General features: G+C 37.9%; 1 protein-coding gene across 7 annotated transcripts in view; it reads right to left on the bottom strand.

Moving 5' to 3' along the window:
• NAALADL2 (N-acetylated alpha-linked acidic dipeptidase like 2) overlaps positions 1-21,599 on the bottom strand; it is a 387,619-nt gene that overhangs the window by 362,812 nt on the left and 3,208 nt on the right. For 5 of the 7 annotated variants that reach the window (XM_042820504.1, XM_042820508.1, XM_042820510.1 and 2 more), the window contains exons 1-2: positions 6,080-6,299; positions 2,478-2,537 (exon numbers count right to left, since the gene is read on the bottom strand). The gene's annotated coding sequence lies outside the window, so the exon portion shown is untranslated. Of the gene's footprint in view, positions 1-2,477; positions 2,538-6,079; positions 6,300-13,339; positions 13,483-14,352; positions 14,398-21,599 lie in introns of those variants that run through there. The other 2 variants (XM_042820505.1, XM_042820506.1) reach the window with 2 other exon arrangements.

Raw genomic sequence — 21,599 nt, 5'->3', positions numbered from 1 at the left:
ACAGTTAAACTGAACTTTTAGTATTTATAACATTTTAATTTGCAGTTGTAAGAATGTAACTGATTCAGAAATAAATAGCTCTCAGTTCAATTCCCTCTTCCTTTCCTCCTACCTCGAAAACAAGTTTACTGGAAATATTTGCAGTACAGCACTGTCTGGCAAACTAGACAGAAGGGGTTCCCACTGGAGAGAATACTCTACGCCTTTGGCTTTTCCTAGACTCATTTCCTACATGCAAGCTTCTAGTCAACCAAATAAGCAGCAGTAGTGTTAGTTTGGTTTATTATTATTATTATTACTATGTTTGTTATTCGATGGAGACCTTAATCTTCCACTGAAGTCAGAATATAACCCGTGGTAATTTTGCTAATCAGTACCATTTCATCAGTTGCTTGTAGGGACCATTCAGCAGTTGATAGAAATATCATGATTCAGACCACTATATGGAAGCAATTCTCATACATGCAATCAGCTGGAGTACAGAGATTTACAAATGCATAACTATGCATCAGAATACGCTCATCTTAAGAGAAGAGGCTGGGACAAATCAATGTCAGCATCATTATGAAGCTAAGTAGCCTTATTATATGCAGAGATTTACTGGTGGTTAAGCCTGAGCTTCTGCAAATTTGCCTAATCATATTTAGCCCATACCTTGCTAGATAAAGCGCTCTAGATTTCTCTTTGCAGCATTGCAAATGATACAATTTACTGTATTGTTGAAGTCAAATATATGGAGAGAAGGAGGCTGGGGAATGTGTAGAGTTGGTAATGCTGAGTTCCATTTCATTTTTCATTTCAAGTTTTCCTTCTCTTTGTTTACAGTAACAGCAATAATTAATTACAAGAACAACAGTCCTGAACTGTCTGGTTTATTCAGTGAAATTACGTTACCAGTTTTCATACTGCCTGAACTCATTTTCTATCTTCGTATAGGATTCAGGTCTCAGAACATCTTGTAATTTAAATAGGAGAAAAACGGAAGGGTGAGCAGCCCACCATGGAAGACAGATTATTAGAGATGGCCTTAAAGAGCCCAATCATCCAGTTGTTTGTACTACCATGTAAATAAAGGAGAGTCTGTTCAAAGTACAAAGCATGTTCTTCAATTAACAAAGTTTGATTTTTAGTTGAATGAAACAACTTGACTGTTAACAGTTACTCTAAATATATGATAACATGACTGACATTTGTCATCTTCCACCTGAAGATCAAAACTGCCAAATTCACAATGCGCAAGTACCTGACAAATATATATATATTTGTGTATATATATGTATATATATGTATATATATACATATACACACACACACACACACACACTAATGCCAAGAGAGGGCTGCTGCTGTGTAGAGCTGATCAGGCTACCTTACAATCAAGCATACAGAAATGACAGCTATGTTAATTTCCTTTGTTCATAGTTTTTAACAGGACCATGATAAGAAACGGGGATTAACTTCAGCAACTTTTAAAAATATGTTAAAAATAACAAGCACTGAAACAGAGACTTGGTGCTGTCTAGAAGATTGCCTAGTGTGTGAATTTTTAAGAATCCTTTCAGAATTCTTCAGACAAAACATCACAAAACAATTTTTACTATAGAGCATATACTTTTTAACACAGTAGAAAACAGTAAGCTCTTAGTACTACTTACAGGTTACACTTCTTACACAACTGCACTTCGCTGGTGGTGTGTCTGGTGTAAGACCTCAGGAAAATGCACAGTGGATACCAAAAATTTCTCTCAGGAGTAGCACTGGATCATTAAAAACCTTTAACTCCACCATGTTAACAAGGTTCTCTTTCACAGCGATTTCAGTAAAATACTGCATATACTTTTGAATGCTACTACAAAACTGAAGTTTGAGCTGAAAATTAAGAACTTTCTAGAAGTGACAGCAGATTAGATACTTCCCAGCACTGAAGTTATCTCAAGTATTTCTTATAATGAGATACTAACCGATACCCATTCTTATACTAATACTTTTGCACTTAAAGGATTCACTGACAATAATCATTAGATTCATTTACTCATCCAGCAGCCACTCAAAAGCAGTTTGCTTTCAATATGCTTTAAGGCAGCAGAATGTACTCTAATAAGTATATAACATACACTGAAAGAAAATGGAAAATTATAAATAGAAATTGAGAGAAAGAATACCATCTACTTGGAATTATATATTCTTTAGAAACAACTGAAAAACAGCTATATTTATTATATATGTATAGTATTGTATAGTTGCTGCATGCAACATTCCCATGTAATTACCATAAATCACAAATACGCCTATGTAAAAGAAACTACAAAGCAGAACCATTACATTAGTGGAATTCTCCAGGGTGGTTTGTGATACACAACTTTGACATATCCTTGCCAGGTAATTGGTAAGCATTTCTAACATCTCATCCTTTCTAAGCACTGAAAAGGTATTATTATTTAACTGGTACGCAGGTCATAAAAATCCAAGGAGCTTACCCTGGGTCACCAGAAAGCAGCTCAGATTCAAATGTTATTTCCAACGTCCAGACAAGAAATCTGAAAAAGAGAATAACAAAGGGTTTGTGACAAACCTGACACACAGTACTCTGAAAATAGTAAAATCAATTGTGACATTTTTCATTTATTTGTAAATGCCTCTTCAGCACTGTGCTCACCCAAAAAGACAGCTGACTCTTATAGAACAGGGGAGGTGATGGTAAGAGAGAGAAATCCTGACAGTTCCTTTAATGAGATTCTGCATTAGGACCACTCCAACTCTCTCCTTCAGCGTGGAGCATGCCCTTCGCTTTCAATCTGCTACTCCCCAATTTGGAGAGCATTAGCACTATGAAAAACTCTACTCAGCCTCCTCTAATCAGCATCACAGCTCTTATTCCTATCTTATATTCACTGTCTCACTAAAAAGTTACATACGGAAGCCCTCTCAAAATTTTAACTAAAAGTAAGTCTTATAAAGCAAAATTAAACTTCAATTTATATGGTAGTAAAGAAATTAAGCTCTTGAAACTGACCTTATTCAACAAAAAAAATTAGGATGTTATGGGATAGCGAGCAAACAAAGCATTCCTACCAACTCTAGGAATTATGCTACTAGAAGGATTCAATGTAGGAACTCCCTATGTTTACATTTCCCATATTGCAAATACAGGATAATTTTTAACAGGACACGAAACTTGCCCCACAAATATTGCAAGAACAATCAGAAGCAGGGGGGATTTTAATAATTGTAGCCGTGCACAGATGCATATTATTTCAGGAAGAGGCCATACACCAGAAGACCTAGTGTTCAAGTGCACTTACTTTGGGATACCTCTAGTTTGAACCATCCCAGTCCTAAGCTTTCCACCAATAACCCTTCCTTGCAGATGAAACATACTATGTAGTACTACATCACAGGATATCTTTCACTGGGAGTGGAACTGAATCTCTCACAACAGCCCTCAGGTAGCACTAGCACTTCATCCTCTGCTAACATTGACAAAATTTGGGAAAAGAAAAAACCCACACCTCTATTCCTAACTCTTTTGAATTAGGTTCAAGTATTTGGGTAGGAAAAAAAAAAAATAAAAAAGAGAAGAGATTTGGGCCATCTTCATAAGTTTCAAAGCAATAGCAAGCACTTGGCTTGGCTATCTCAACAGAAGCACTACAGTAATCCACACTCAGGAAGCACTTTCATTTGACAACTCAGCCACTTATGAAAAGAAGTCCAGAGCTTTTTAGACTATGGAAGAGATTACCAAGGAAATAATTTTTGGCACCACCAGCTGAAGGATGCAGATAAATTGTTACTTCAAAGTGCTCTGCACAATCCTCATTGGTCTATGGGGCCTTAAAAAAAAAAAAAAAAAAAAAAAAAGAGGCTCCATTGCTAGAATCAAGGACAGCGTTTTATTTTCACTATTAGCTTCTGTTTTCCCTTACTGAAGACTCACCCTTCACAGAAACATTTGAAAATCAGCCTAAAAAAGCCTAGCCCAACACTAAGTCACCTGCTGAGCAAATCAATCCGAGTTAACAAAAATAAAGTACTTCAAAACAAGTTCTCTGGCAGTTTGTGATTAATATCAGTTCTCATCACTTAAAAGACCATTGATATTTCATTCTTAGAAGCGTACCGTTACTCCGAGCAACCTTTCACATTTGGATGGAAAGCAGAAAAGGCCAGATTCTGACCTCTGCTCCAATACAGGAGCACCAATGAAATCTAATGAAGTCAACAGGCATTTACTCCAGAAACGAAAAAAAAATTACTATTTAGCTCTGAGAAAGGCTGCTTTATAATTCAGACAGGTGATCTGGAGGCACAGCAGAGCAATAATGACTAACATCACATAGTAGAGGGAGTATAAATTTTAATGATACCACTCATAAAACCTGCATTTTAAAGGTTACAAAACAGAAACAAGCTTACAAAGAAAACGTATAAATCATTCTAGGTGTCAGGTTCTTGCTCCTTAGCTATTTTTAAGAATTAACAGCCTGTCCATCACTAAATAAACTAGGATGCATTGCACCTATTCACACAGGGCTGAAAAGGAGCTTATGCTGGAGTTCAGCAAGCACATTGGACTATAACCTCCACTCTTAGCAATGCAAGAGTCATGACTATGTGTACCTTCACCATTTTACTCATAAGTAAATAGGACTAAACAAAATCACATGTCTAAATATCAGCGAATTTGGCCAAGATTACAACACATAATTACTAAAAATAGGCCAGGTAAGTTACATCAGCATTTCATACCCAGACACGTGTGTGCCCTCTATCATCTGCTCATATGCATTTCTTTGTGCTCCCTTAAATTTCTATAACAAATAACTGTGTTCTATAAATTTCTATAATTTCTATGATGTTCACAAAACCAGACTGGATTCTGGGTGTTTCGAGATAGTAAACATCAAAGAGACATACGCAGGAACAGGGAAGACCATTAAAAGAAAGGAGCACTCATCGCATTTCATTCTTCATTTGTCCAATCTTAACTTGCAAGCTTTAATCCCCTGCACATAAAATTAAAGTTCACCCCAAAAACCGCTGTGTCATTTAGCAAGGAGCTGAGGTGGGTTTCTGAGCAGGTCAACGCATGAGCATCGTACTCCAAATTACTTGCAGCGTAAATTGACCTAATTTATTAGCAAGTGCTAGTAAAATTAATTATATATATATATATATATATATATCTGTTATTAAAATCTGCTAAATCAAACATTAACTGTAGGTCGAACATGCAATAGAAACAAATAACACCATTCCAAATAAGCAAAACTAATTATCTATCCTAATCCTCCTGCCAAAAGCCAACACAACATTAATCCTATCTACTCTTCATTACCCAACAAATTCCTTTTTCATTATTTATGGTTCTAGAATCCTCCTTGCAGCTTAGGCACAGAATTCTACTAGCATAAAGGTTCAGTCGAATTTCAACTATAACATGCCCTATTCAGCCTCTAAAAGAACAGGGATGCTTCAGGAGTAAGTCAGGAGATAATCAGGACTCTCTGGGTGCTAGAAATGCTTAAATATACTCCAAACATTTCAAGAACAGTGAACATCCTCTGTACGTTCTCATCCAGCCCACAGTAAGGTTCAAGTTACTCAAATTCCAGGGCATTCATAGTAGAAATTGAACCCAGCTTCCATACAGCATACCGTTTACACCAGTCAAACAGTCTGGAGCAAACGTTTCTTTTGCTTGTAGTCAAAAAGAACGAAGACAGTTTGAAACTACAAACCTTTTATTCATCCCTCCCTCCATTCTGATGCACGGGAAAGCTGCAATGCAACTTCTCTATGCAGCTCTCAATTCATACCAGAAAGATGAGTCAGAAAGTGAACCTTATATTACACCTTATTACTTTAATTGCTCTGCAATTACAACTCTATTGTTATACCTATACATAAGCCTTCAACACAGGACATTTTAAACGGTTGTTAACAAGGTTACTTTGAGCTAATAAGTCAGTAGTAATGGTGAACTTTGATGCATTCGTTACTCAAATCCACAGACCCTTGAAACTGTACAGGATCTCACAGAAATCATGCTTGGTTTTGCAGATCAGACATTTCTTACCTTGAGAAAAATCAGTCTCTGTATTTCACTGCCCACCATAAGACCCACATGGCATCTCACCAGTAAATGTGTCAGCTACAGACTCATTGGAGGCTGCTGCATTAGGGCTCTTCTTATGCCCTGGACTACCTTCTGGAAGCAGGGTGCTGGCAGCCAGGTTCACTGACCAAATGACTTCTCTACAGACTTCCAGCACACTGCTTCAGATGAGGCTATTAGTTTTTAAGAGCTTTAACAGTAAATTTCAGTAAATTTAACAGTAAATATCCTTCCTGATTGAGCTGTTTAATGGATAACTTGAAGTCCATTTATTTTTTTTCGTGAGTAGACAAACAGTAAAAGGCACTTGCACAAGGTCATCTTGCCTTGCTGCAAAGCCTAACAAGGGTATCAGATAAGGCCTCACCCCGAGTCCTGTAATGTCAGAGGGAATATTTCCACCAGTTGAATTTTAATACCGAATGGAGATTTGGGATCAACCACCCAGTTACAAAGCTCCAACTGGCAATGCTCACCGGACCTAAGGCTGTGACTTCGCATTTGAAATTTCTACATCCACACATCAACTGTCAGAATCACTCAACCTCTTAAGACGCTTGCAGTTAAAGAAAACTAATTATTTCATTTCCTATGAGCTGTTTCCCTAATTCCAGAATCTTTGTCTTTAACTCTGAAGCAATGCTATCTAAGTGAACTGCTAACGTAAGGCAGTATTGTTTCACCAATCTTCTTTTACGTCTTAAAGTATTTCTGAAAGAAAACAAACTTGAACAATGATCTCAGCATTTATATAGTACTGAACTTCAACTGCAGTAATTGTGTTGCTGTGAGCTATGACTACTTTCCCATGGGGGAGAAATGACCTGGTAACTTAAGAATAGCAAAGTCAAAAGTAAGGTAAGCTGGGGGAGGGAAAGGATTTCCCCCTAGGATGAGATAAATATAATTTCACACGGCAGTGTATATCTCTCTTAAGCCTCAGGTGGTTTTAAGTTAATGAGATTAGTTCCAGCAGGCAGTGAAATCCCAGGATATAGAATTTAATATTTTAGCAGTTTTCACTTCATCCAGCAAGTACAGTGTAGTCAATCTTTGTGTCATTTTGTTATTGCCCTGGTTGGGGTCTCATTTTCAGATTCAAGCCTGGCTAAGGCAACCCGTAACTTTGGCTTGAAAGCTTAAGCATTATGTAAAGAATGTGCTTAAATATTTAAAAAGGCAGAGAAAGGAAGCAGACATCTGGAGGACAGCATTTTTTCCATTCTTCAACTTTTCGTAAGTACTTTTATGTAATGCAATTTCATTCTTCAGTAACTCCTGATTTTTATTTAATAATACATTTAACCCTTAACACAAAAAATACAGAAACTAACATTGCGTTGTTAAAATTTAGTTCCTAAAGAGATGGCCATTAACAGATTAGGACAAATGAGTAGTTCAGTATAATTTAAGTGCTGAACGCCCACTGCACAGCTCAGCGCAACCAATACTGGCTGTGTCAGATGTTAGCATCAGTCATTACACAGCGCTGTCACGCAGAAGCCTTCCCAAAGTCAACACACAGGAAAAGAAAAAAAAAAAGAACTCGTGTAACACTTCGTGATTTCCACGCACTGAAAATTCTTCCATGGCCAGCTGTATTTCAGCTGACAATTGCTGTACATTAGCAACCAGTAGTTTAAGAAGTATCAGTTGTTTCACACTGTGGACAATATTTTTTAACTGTGATTTTAAGCATTTTTTGTGATAACATTACTAGTATAAAGGAAACAGAAAAATCTGGTGTTGACAACATGCTTGAGATAGCTCATCCCTATCCCATACAGTACTGACCACAGCTCTTTCTTCTCTCTGGCAAAACAAAGCATGAAACCAAGTCCAGCACACAAATATGAAGATCGTGTAAGTTTCAGGCTTCTCTCCAAGATTGACTGATTAAACTACAAATCTAGACAGCATTCAAAGAAATTATTTTCTATCAGGGTAGTTCAACCTCAAAATACAAAATGCCCTCTATTGAAAAGGTTTCTTAGATTCACAGGAAAACACTGCATTTATTTTAGTTTTATTTTACAAACTTGATTTTAATACAAGCAGATCACACTCAATCACCATTTTAACTTCTGTTGCTTTTACTTTTAAGGTTGCATCTAATTTCTCATTCTGTTTCAAACCACCTCCCCATTATCTTCATCCCTTGTCTCCCATAAAGATGTTCTTCCCATTTGAGCTTTTGCCGCTTCATATCAACCAAGTGTCTTTAGTTTCACTCAGAGAAGTGGGAGTGTTTCATCACAGCCTGTGACAGAGTAAACAGAGGCAAAGCAATGTAACAAATGCTATGAGATCTATTTCTGTGTTTGATGGAAGTATTGGGCTGAAACCTCACGTGGGACAAAGCTGTATAGTCCTACTGAATAAAGGCAGTAACAGCACAGGAGTCTGAGGACACAGAGGCCAGCACCTAAGCACAAGCTGATTTCTAATGATTCAGATTTTAGCCAAATAGCCATTTTACTGCAATCTGCTGAATAAACAACAGAACGCTCTGTATCCCTCACTGCTGCTCTGGCTGTAAGTTGGAGAAAATTAGTTATATAATTATGTGGATGCATTTTCGCATCACTTGCATGTTGCATTCTCCTGTCATGTTATTTAAATATTTGCTCACCTGAGAAGTAAATACATTTGCTCCTAAGCCCAATAAGTATTTCCAGATCAGTACAAAGCAAAGCATGCTATTTTCAATTAACTATATCATGCAGATATGATTCCCCAGCAATACCAAAATGAAGTACTAGTGTAACTGTTATGAAAGTACTACAATTCTAAGTGATGCATTAGAATCAGAATGCATTATGCTCTCTGTTGACAAAGGATTATTCAGCCTGGGAACTCCTTCCACACATACTAATAACGGGCACACAAGGTTCAAAAAAGGAGCCTATTTTGAAGTAGTTATTAATCTCTCCCATCATTTACCTATATCAGTCTCTGAAAATAACAGAGCCAGCAGAAAAATATCTACAGAAGTATGACTGCAGGGTGAGTTACTTTGAAACATTTTCAAAAGGAAGCAAAAAATAAGTCAAAGTTTTCATTTAAGTTTTGAGTCCACAAGGATCAACGAAAGGGAGCAATCTGAATCCTTCCCATAATCCCAAATCAAGAACCCTCATATAGTTATACTTGCCATAATAGATAGGCTTTGTGATTTAATAGTTCTACAATATTCTAGCAGACGTCTACTGGAAAGCTACACAGCTTTGTGACTGTATTCTAAAATATTAACGTGCAAAGTGATCTTAATTTACTCTGAGTAGTCTTTAAAAAAGCCCAAACACTTGCTTTAACCTTACTTCTTTCTCTTTTGCCTTGGCCAAGTCCATTTTTACTACACGCACTTTCACTGTGAAGTGAATCAGTAACCAAAAGTTCCCTTGTAGAGCCTATTAGCAGCATTTGGCCAAAAACAAAACAGTGGCATTAAAAACTGCAATCAGATAATGGGCATGTATATGAAAGGATGTATACTTGTGCAGAAATACCACATGCAGACATACTTTCCCAGATAAATAGAAAGCAGTCTTCATGCAAATGGAAAAAACTTGCACAGTTCAGCTAAGGGAAATGCACATGTTCTCTGCACAAAAACATAGCCCAATCACTTCCCTGTTTACCTCAGAACATAACTAGCCCTGTCAGAATGTAGATACTCTAAGGAAGAAAAATAACAGGATAGAAAAATACTGAGTCTGAAGTCTTAACCCTTCGACCTTCCGCTCTTAAGTCCAGAGAGCTGCTGTCCACAGCAGCCTGCTCTCATCAGTGGGGATTCAGCTTCCTCCTGCTGCAACACAGTAGATGGACACAATGCCTTGGATGGAGACTTGGTTTGGGAGGGGAGATAACTGCTGACATATACAAAGGCGTAAGGCTGATGTATACAAACAAAGACAGGCTACAAAGTTGGAGGAAATGTGGAAACTAAGATACAGTTTCACAATGAAAATTAGATAACAAAATGGACAGAGGTTGTCAGGAGAATTTTCACATTCCTTTACATTTACTAAAATAAGTATTGACTGATATATTCAGTTTCATCATGGTGAGCATTAGATAAGGGCTCTTGGACTAACTCAATATGATGCATCTCCTGACAGCTAGAAATACTACACAGCTTAAGCTGCAATCTTGTCCTCTCTGGCTTCTGAGATCTGACAAGAGTGATCCGACAGGAAGCTTATAGAAAAAGCTGGGAAATACAGCTGGCAATTCAAATTCCTACTCAGCAAATGCCTACTACAGTTGGTTCTAGAGGCTGAGACTTAAACCCAGACTTCTGACCACTGTCACCATTAAAGATCGCCAGTAAAAGCATTTGCAAGCTAAGCTGTTTTGTTCTTGGAAAGCACTCCAGCAACACTTTGGCATCTCAACACAGAATCACACTAGTCTACAAAGTTCACCCATGCATGAGTAAGAGTGAATGCTTATTGTTATTTTACAGACAGAAAAGTCCTCTACAGTAAGAGAACAGGGCAAATACAAATAGGGTGCTCTGGCAGCCTTCAATCAAGAAATGCCCTTCACTTTCCATACCAAACACTCTCTGCACTCCTGTAGGTCCAACAGCTTTTCAGTAGCAAATGATTTCTGAACCACCACATCAGAAGTCCCCTCAACCACAGAATCACAGAATGGCCAGGGTTGGAAGGGACCTCAAGGATCATGAATCTCCAACCCACCTGCCACATGCAGGGCCACCAACCTCCCCATTTAATACCAGACCAGGCTGCCCAGGGCCCCATCTAACTTGGCCTTGAACACCTCCAGGGACAGGGCACCCACAGCCTCTCTGGGCAGCTGTTCCAGCACCTCATCACTCTTACAGTAAAGAACTACCACTGTCTACATTCAGTATAATAGGTTATTTCACACCCTTCACAAAAAGGCCACAGAACCACATATAACACAAGCATAGAGACCTCCCAGTTTCACAGCCCTACAGACCACAAGCCTAGAGCAGAAGTTCCCATGAACTAAATGATATATTCTATTTGATGAAGAATGGTCTGCTTTTAAATACGTGACAGCACATCAATGCTTTGCAAGTGTTGTAGCATAGTTCACTACTTGGTGTCAGGATGATTGCATAGATCATACTGGAAGAAGCTGAGTGCTGCTGCAGGTAACCAATGATTTTCACACTTTGGATTCCAGTAAAGTGCTTGGGTTATTTCACATGAGTCTGCTTATAAGATGTCTTGCACATTTGTTCACAGTAGGCTCACATACTTTACGCAATGTATAAAACATACAACATAATCTCTTTAAGACTACTAAAATCATTACAGTCACACTGGCAAGAACCTACTCTAGAGGAAACGCTGCCAAGTTTTTTTTTTTTTTTTTCCTTTATTTCTCTTACTTTCAATCCCCTAGTCAACCTCACTCCACTGTGAGTTTTCATGTTACATTGACTTTATCACCGCCATAAAGGATAGCATAGACTTTCCACTTCACTACAATGGAAATTATTTCCATGCCTAGTCTTAAGCAAATAAGCAGGGAATGATTTACTTTTGATTTGAAAAGACTGATAACCTTGAGTTTTAAACTATATCTGACATTTCCCTGATCTTGACTTGCTACATGAGAAATGTAGGAAGTCCTCATCTGCAAATTACTAAAAATAATCAGCTGTAAGATGTGACCTTGGATAAAGCAACGTTCAATTGGCCAGCAAATTTTTCTGAGGTATCACTGTTATTAACTTGCAATTTTTTCATTTCAGTCTGCCACTGGTGCTTGGCAGGTTATAATTTTTCATTTTCTCACTTGGCTGATGCTCACTCAAGTAGAGATTATGGAGATAGTGGTGAAGAATTTTTACAAAGAGATTTCTCCCCTTTCACTCCATTCTATCAAGATAAAAATACAAGCAGTCGTTACAAGTTAGGTTGCCTTCCAAGTATAAAAGCATTACTGTTAAGAAAAGGTCCCTTCAGTGCCCCAAGAACACTTCTTGTCTTAGACCTTACGAGAACTCCCATGGGCTAACAGACAGATGTACAGGTTGCACATCATTATGCCAAGCGGGAATGAGCTAACAGTCTCATTAAAGCCTCTGTTTTACAATCAAAGTTATATTTGTAGTAAGTTAGTCATTTCTCTTAAACTTGTTTGCTTTTTTGTTGTTGTTGCTGTTGTTTTTTTAATGCTATTGACCACTGACTATATTCTAAAAGGTATTCCTTAGACATGACAAAGTACAATTGGCTCCAAATTATCTTCCTAATTTAACAGCTTTTCTCATTATTAAGTAATGTTTCCTATTGCTACTATTCAAGTTAGAGCTTATGCTAGAGGAAGCACTGTGGGGATAAGCTGAATCACCATAGAATGGCCTGGGTTACAAGAGACCTCAAAAATCAGGGTCCCATGCAACCTGGCCTTGAACATCTCTAAAGACAGGGAATCCACAACCTCTCTGGCAACTTGCTCCAGCACTTCAACACCCTCTCACTGAAAAACTTCCTCTGAACAACTAATCTAAACCTTTTTTTCCTTTAGCTTAAAATCATTCACTCTTGTCCAATCACTGTCTACCCCTCTAAAAAGTTGATTTCCCTTATGTCCACAAACTCCCTTTAAAAATTGGAAGGCCCAATGACATCTCCCCCACAGCCTTCTCTTTTCTGAACTAAATTAGCCCAGCTCCTTCAGCCCATCTTCGCTGGAGACACAGTCCAGCCCCCTGAGCATCAGCTTAACTTCAATCCTGCATCAAGAGCCCCAGATCTGGATATAATACACCAGATGGAGCCTCACGAGGGCAGAGTAGTGAGAGACAACCATAGCCCTCACCCTGCTGGCCAACTCTCCTCTGAAGCAGCTCAGGACACCATTGGCCTCCTGGGCAGCAAGCACACACTGCTGGCTTATGTTTTCATCTACCAGGACCCAAAAACATTAGTCACAGTGAACAGTATCATCAACAAGCCATAGTTCATGTGAAGCTGAAGACACTCTGATATTGCTACTACCAGTTACAGCCCAAAGGTTATTAACACTGTCTGACAAAAGGTATTGCCTCCATAATTATCCACTTTCAGCCTTAATATTCAAACTAGGATATTCAGAACAAGCAAGCATAAGCTCTTGCCATAGCAGACATGACAAGACAGAGAAACAAGGTCACATTTATACTTGTATAACATGCATAAAGTAAATATTAATAAATAAAAAGCAACTAACCTGTATTAGACAGGACTGCATTAGTTGAACAGCAATACAAAGCAGTTTTCGCATGCATTTCTTTCCACCAAATTCATTCTCTTCAAGTCATCACATTTGCAGCAAGCCTGACCTCAAATCCAATGAACTCTCAAAACAGACCTCTTGGATGAGAATAGGCATAAGTTACAGATTTGTGGAGCTGCAGCTATTTGGCAATATCCCTGTTACCCAAGGTCTCCGCTCGGTTAAAAAGAAAAAGTGAAACTTAATAGTGCATGTAGAGCTCTAGGGAAAAAAGTTTGGAATCCTAACAGCCCTTCCTAAAGCTCAAATTCTTACGTACAAATCACAAAAAATATATCAAATTGAAATGAACTATTCATGACTGTTATTTCTGCATAAGATCTACACAAATTCTCGCTAGGAATCCAAATCAGAAAGCTACTTCTGAAAGAAAGAATGTTACAAAAATGCATTCCAACTTCCTGTACTGGTATTTTTTTTTCTTTTAAACTGATCCCAACCTTTGGTTTCTACAATGCCAATATATTCAACAATTTAGACTTTTTTTTAAAAAAAAAAAAAAAGTACCCAATGTCAAACTCAACCTGTATAATTTACAACTTATAACAAGACAAAAGCTTCCCACTCTCTCCTTTTAACAAAATCTTGTCTAGATTGTCACACCTAAATAACAAACGCCAGGTTGATAATGAAAATATTTTCAAAAGAAGTTGACTTCATATAGATCTCAATTAGTAGGGCTATTTTTTTTTTTTTTTTTTTTTTTTAAACAGTATTAACCTGTGAACCACTGAAGGCATACTAATCAGAACAGAAAGTTTCAAGCTGTTTTACCACACCTGAGCACATAATCCAACAAGTTCCGTACCCCCATCAACCCGATTTTCCCACTGGCACACTAACATGCAGCAATAGCTAACAAAATAGAGCTGAGACCTCTGAAGACCCTCACTGCTGTATCACAACAGCCAGGATTCAAAAAGTTCTGAAACCAACCACACACGTACGCTACTGCAGTCACGCAGTCAGTGCCCATACAGCTCCCAAAAATTAAGGCTTAAAAAAATAAAATCTGATTTCAGTAAGATTGCCAGAAAAGACAGAGACAATATTTACATTTGCTCTTGTAAATTAAGCAATGTCTTAGTGCATGCAGAACATGTCCAGGTAGAGCTAACTTAGCTAATAAAGCAGATTCCTGCCCAGATCTCAATCAGTGAATTAACCCTTTTTTCCCCAGATTGGTGGTTTGCTTTTGTTTGTAAAGCACCTACCAGGTTTACACTGAGCAAATCAGGATAAGGGTCAGCCTGCACTTCAAGTCAGTCTGTGAGATGCTGCCCATGGCACACTAAGCCAATTTCCTTCTAAAAGTTTCAAAGAAAATTATATAGAGAAAGGAAAGTGGGGAGTAAAAAAAACAACAACAACAAAAAAAAACTATAAACCAGCACAACTTGATGTCAATCCACTCAGTAAACAGGGGTTAGTTCAAATAGCTTGGCATACTCTGCACTTCACAAGGTAACTAAAGAGAGGTTTTTAGATGGAATTTCCCCAAAGCAGCAGATACACAATCAGAGGATTAGTATTCTATAGAGTGCACTATAATAACGATCTCCAAAGTTTTTCTACAACTTCCAGTTAATTTATTCCAGCACCAATAGTGTAACTGCAAGAATAAAGAAAGCACATTTCCACTAATACGGCTTTAAGATCAGAGTACCTCAACTGTTCCCCTTTAAATCACATTTATTTCAATTCTGAAAAACTGCATTACTTTGATATATCTTCCACAATAGCACTTTTATGCCTTCTCAGGACGTCAGTGATTTTCAGACTTTCGAATTGATACTAAAAATTATTAAGCACTAAAGGTCACAAAATTTTTTCCCCTCTATTTTTTTGGTAGCACTTATCTTTCCAGAAGTGTCATTAATTAGCTCCTTTCAACCAAAAAAAGAACAAGCGTCTCTGTTAAACATAGACAAAATTGGACTTCAAAACTCAATCACACCAAGCATCCAGTAGAAAAAAGGCTTGGCTTCTCAGTCCATATACAACTGGAAATGCTATTTATAATTAAAAACAAGTAAGACTAAATACAAGAACACAGAACTTAGTCTTAGGCATCACTACTGCTTTTGAAAAATATACTCAGTCTTGAAAAAAAGATGGAACAGGAATACAAGCTTTTCAAATTGCCCCATTTACACCTGAATGACATAGCAGATATCAAATCTGCATGGATCACAGAATCACACATTCCAGGAGTTGGAAGGGATCTCAAGACATCGAGTCCAACTCACTGCTAAAGCAGGTTGCCTACAACAGATCACACAGGTAGGCATCCAGAGAGGTCTTGAATATCTCCATTGAAGGACACTCCACACTCAGGGCAGCCTGTTCCAGTGCTCCATCACCATAAGCAACATTACAAGTATTTCGCTTAAAATAATTTATCTACAGTTTGCTATTCACTTCACCAATTTTTTTTTCTTCCTTTTGTGTATTGGAAAAGCAGCTCTTTCCCAGAAGGAAGAGTGGTTAAAAGCTTCCTTACACCTCACCCCACTCTTTAATACTGTCAGTACATCTCTCAGACACTAACAAGGAAAGACGACTCTATTGAACACTGATCTATTAGCAACAGCCAGACAATAAAACACATTGTAACCTTAGTGTTACACATACAGCACAGCAGAGAAACTAACATCCATTTCAAAAAGGAGATAAACTACTTTCACATTATTTTCAAATAACAGTTCAGAACAATACACCATAAGACACGTGCACTCCCTTTAACACATCGCAGATTCCTCTTGCAGAAGTGAAAAATTCTGTATGTGTTGTCTATGATATTTCTGGACCCGACTACATCCATGAAAACGTACACCTTGCTCCAAGACACAGATAACTTCACACATCAATTCACTACACTCAGAGCTACCTTGATTTCTATATCTGTGGGCCAAATGTACGCTTCTGCACAAGGTAAAACAGCACTGTTTTTCTTTCTACATCCAAAAAGGAATGAAAAAGAAATTAAAACCGCCACTATATTTGTGCCATGGAAGTATTGTGTTTAAACTCACATCCCAGGAAAACTTATGCCCCAGAGAGTTTCAAAACTCCAGCACATCAGAACTTCACACTATTAATGGAAAAATAAAAATAAAAATCACTTGAAACACATTCCTATTTCCCCCCCCCCACACTATGGCAGGACCTTAGAAGAAAAATGAAGCCTTCTTTAGAACTGGTTTACACCTGAAACCCTCGTAAAACACACATAGTTTTCGTGAATTTAAGCTTTCATAGTTTCAAAAGTATTGATTCACAAATCTTCTAGCTTTCCTAACTTAGAAGCACTAATATGCAAAACAAATTAAGAACCTACTGTCTATGTAGAATCACTGCTCAATAAGCTGAATATTACCAGGGCCCCACCATAAAAATCAACCGCTAGGAAGCACGAAGAAAAAAAGCTTTTTTGATTAAGTAGAAAAGTGAAAAGGTCTTGTCTGAAAATATTTCTTTTCAAAGCATTAAAAGTAGAACAGTGTAAGTAAAATAGAGATTTTCTTGATTACTGACTTGCGGCTTCTACAATAAAATAGTAAAAACCTGGTAACAGACAAGAACTAGAGATGAAACCACTACTTTTTTCCTGGAAACACCACGTTCTCCCTAACACCTTGCTAAACAGCAAGCTACTTTGCTATCATTTGTGTAAAGGCAAAAATCATCTAGCTTGTGCCAGACATATCTAGTTTTCAAACAACAGATACTCATCAAGCATCGTCCAATACATGCGAATAGCAGGTAGGAAAATGAAGATTCAACTCTGATTTCAAGTTATCTCTACATTTGTTCTCATTCCATCCTGGGGAAAAAAAGGAAATCTGGATACTTTTGCATACTCCCCCATGACTAAGTCAAAAGACTGAAGAAGCAGTAATTCAGCATGTTGAACATAAGCACAAATCTCAGCCCTGGGCCAGAACTTCAGTCTGAAAATAAGATCAGACTTGAAATCCTTGTTTAACACTCACATAATACAAGACTATCGAGGCTTCTTTTATTAATTGATATGGCATAAACATGTAATAATGCAGCACATCACTACTTAAATTACAAGACATTCAGAGGTGCCTTTCTGACACTGCATAAGTATCCTCCCCTTCTATTTTCAGCCAATTCACTGTACCAGGCACACAGAATACAGAAGCTGTTGCATCTCTCTCCTATGCCAATCATTCTTTTGCTCTGGTATTCTCAGACATATCTGAATATGAGAATCCACCAATATTTTAATGGGATTCCACAAGACAGCCCACTATCCTAGCCAGGGGCACAGCACATTTTACTTTAATAGATGAGCCCAGAAGTTTCCATTTCCTGCTCATAGGTATACTCTAGATGCCCTGCAATGGTTCCCACAGCAATAGTCAGAAGCAACAGAATGATTACAATATTCTCTAAGCTCTTATTGTAATCCTTTACTTGTTATAGTCATGAAGTGTGTACCTACACAAGTTTTTGGTGTTTTTTTTTTTTTTTTTTTATTTTTTTTTTTAAAAACTCCCCTTTAGTTGCTCTTGGAAGAATTAATGCAAGAAGTAGTCTCCATAGAAGAGTTCATATGGATTTGTTCCCACTTAAACAGCTCTAAAAGCAAGTTACTTAAAGCAATTCACTGAAAGGAATGCGTTTTTAGATGTGCCCAAGGACAGTTGTTCAAAGAAAAAGAAACAATAACAAAGTGACATACACACATCAACTGAACTGAAGGAATACTGAAACTAATTCAGACAGCAATACCACACCGATCCCTGTCCGTACTTTTACCCAGCATGATGTTTGTGATTCAGAAACGTAAATCTGTGTCAATCTGTTAGCAGACACTTAAAAAAAATACACAATTAATAACGTGATGCTTTGATGCAGCCCAGACTTCCCATCTATGAATACCTCTGAGAATTAACAGCCAGATTGTCTCTTGCGCCACAATTAGCACGACCGTTGGCTTCCAAATTTCAAATTAAGAGACATATAGGAAAATTAATGACTTAAAGATGGGAAAAAAAATCATTGGTAAATGTAGTATTTACTCCTTACAAAGGCTGTCAAATTGATTATAGAGAACTAATTGTGACAGTAGCAGGGATGTATCCAAAGGTGTTGAAGGAGCTCGGTCCTGTCATCAAGAGACTGCTCTGCCCTGCATCAGCTTTGCAAGCTGTGGTGGCTGAAGGTGTCAAAGATTCACAGAAGTGTTATATCCATCTCCCACAGGGAGGCAAACCCAGGAAACATTAGATCATTCAGCCATACCTCAGCCCCATCTTGCAAAAGCACAACATGCTTTAAGCAAGCAACTCTTACATGCACTTGGATACAAATCCACATTACAGAAATGCACACAGATATATAGAAATAAAGCTCCCAAGGACATAATTCCACAACTTCGCTGGTGTTAAAACCACACTTGACAGAGGGTGTAATATAACCTGGTACACTCCAGAAGATCTAGAAACACTAATTTCCCTTAAACAATCTGGAAGAAGATAGTATCTTCAAAGTTTAAAATTTACTTGAAGCCCTGCACACAAACACCATCTGCTCTTTGCAAAAGGTATAACATTTGAAACAACATTTTTTTCCTCTTCCTCTTAAAACACGCCATCATGAAGAGAATAATTATTTATATAAGGAGCCCACAAAATGAAGTTCCATAAAAACAGGAACATATGGCCAAATAATTCTGAATAGCACTTAGCATATTCAGTTGTAACATAAGCAGCATAATGGTAGATAAATACACCCAAGCTACTTGGAAATTGTTCATATTAAGGTGGTTTTCTTCAAAGATATATATATATATATATATATATATATATATATATATCTTTGAATATATATTTTTTTAAGAATTTCTCACCCATCACTTCACAGATACTTCTCATTTTGGTTTTGAAAAAGCCTACCCTTCCAAACCCCAGATTCACCCTACACCAACTGATATTCATTGCATTAAAAGATTTCCTTCTTTCATATTTTTTTTTTTTTTTTTCTTTTTAAGTTAATTACAAAGACATCTGTCTCTGTAAAACAAATTCAGGCCACCTTTAACACAGAATTTACTATATAGTGGGTAAGGTCAGGCCCATGCAGAGCTACTTGGAACATAAAATGCCAAAATATATACTCAAGATGAGAAATATGAAAAAAAAAAAAAAAACAGGACTGAAGGAAACTGAATACACATACTGCTGGCTGCACTTTGTAAAGACAAAAACAGCACATGGGCAAACATCTCCACCCTGCATGTGCACTCACAGGATTTTCTGTAATTAAAGTGTTCCTTTTTATTTTCTCAGCACTACTTCATACCTCTATCTTGCACTGGTTTTTAGGCCACTAACTACTTTCCACAGCACAGTTTCTTATTAAGTGACAGAGTTTATTGGCTCAGTCACCCTCAGATTCTCAAAACTCCTTCCAAATACTGCCCTGCTCTCATCTATTGCAGTACTACAACCGTTCTCACTGCATAGACGAGTTGGGGAGCCAGATCTCGCCCTCCTAATCAGACTTCTGGCCAATAGAAGTTGTCCAGCATCTTATCTTCAGAGCTTTATGCAAAAAGACTAGCCTGACAATCATGCGGGTCTTCCTCATTCATTTTCACAATGTTCTTATTGTATTGAAAGCTGATTCCTGAGATCTTCTCCCTGAAGCTGCAGTCCATGCAAGACAGAAATCTTATCTACTTGTACTTCAGGTCTTCTTGCCAAACTTCAGTGTCAAAAGGAGGTTTTACAATTCTGATTTACAATTCTTTTATTTCTCCCTATGCTGTCTAGGATACAAGTAAGCCAAAGACCTGACAGTATCCTCTGCTGAAAGCACGTAAAGCTGAGCACGCTGAAAACCACAGAACATTCCTGCCAGTTCTTCACTGCAGGAGCTAATGCATTATAATACAGATATTCCTGAATTCTCTGCAGGATCTGCAAATCCCTCCCCACAATAATTTCCTCCCCACACACACAGCAGGCTTGTCTGTGATCCAGCCTGTGTACTCAGCAGCTTTCTAAAGCAGCCTGAGTGCTCTCTTCTATGAGAACAACTCCATGACAGCTCAATTTTTTATTTCACATTTCTCTCAGATTCTGGACTTCAACCATCATTATATCCATTGTACTTTCATGCTTTTAAAGAATCACAGCACCAGGCATGTTCTTCCACTAGCCAACATCCAGGACTGACTAACGCAGAACTGACGGTAATGAGATCCTTCCTTTGCTGAAGGATTTCGTTGCAAACATGATTTAGCAGTGCTCAATCTGCAGTACAGACATCTTAAGCAAGTAGGTCCACTGTCTCCATTTATTTTAGACATTTTACATATTGAGTTATTAGCTCTGTTTTAATTTATACAGTAACCTGTGTTAACACAGAACCATATATACGTATTTAGATACCGATTCATATATTAAAACACGCAAAGACCACTACCATGATCTATTCTGAGTTCTCTAGGACACAGTCAGTCCCCCCAGTTAATTTCTATCTAGGTAGATCTTAAAGGAAAAATACCACATTTGATTTATTGATGAATGCTCCACCATAACCTGCAGTAAGTTATCTTCATAATAACACTGAAGATGCGTTTCTCACTTCTGCCAGGGCACCCGGTTCATTTCAGCCAATGGATCTTGTTATACCGTCATTTTCTGCTTTATCATAGAATTTCTGTTCACAGTGCACGCACTTCAACATTTCAAAGTTCTCCTTGTCTTTCTCTCTGATAATGTTTAACATCCTGAGCTCCCTCTGGAACCATTTGCAGCCTTTCTTCATTCTTGCAGTTCTTCTCCAAGTTCTTTGACTTTAACATCTACCTTGAAGTCTGAACAGCCAAAACTGACAGAGGATTCTTAGAGCGATCTCATTAATGTCACACACAGACGTGCTGTAAGTTTTCTGCTCAGTCTCATACAGCTTGGATATTCAGCCTCTCTCAAGATCTCCCATAAATTAATCCTATTTACATGGAAATTAGCAAACCGAGCTTCTCAAAAACAAAAGTGAACAAAGGAGCAACCCCAACAATCCTGCCAATTCAACCTCTATTTCTTTCCCCACACGCATATGTATGGATGGCATTTCCCTTTCGTTTTCAAGCAGAAACCACAGGCTAACACTGATGGCCCAATCCTGGGGCTTTATGTAAGGGAGGAAAGCC

The sequence above is a fragment of the Centrocercus urophasianus genome, unplaced genomic scaffold (genome assembly GCF_019232065.1).
Source record: "Centrocercus urophasianus isolate 14NV4802_14NV808 unplaced genomic scaffold, USGS_Curo_1.0 seq_19, whole genome shotgun sequence".
Classification (NCBI taxonomy): Eukaryota; Metazoa; Chordata; class Aves; order Galliformes; family Phasianidae; genus Centrocercus; species Centrocercus urophasianus.
Note: the sequence above shows the minus strand (reverse complement) of the source record. Positions and strands in the feature narration are given on the sequence as shown.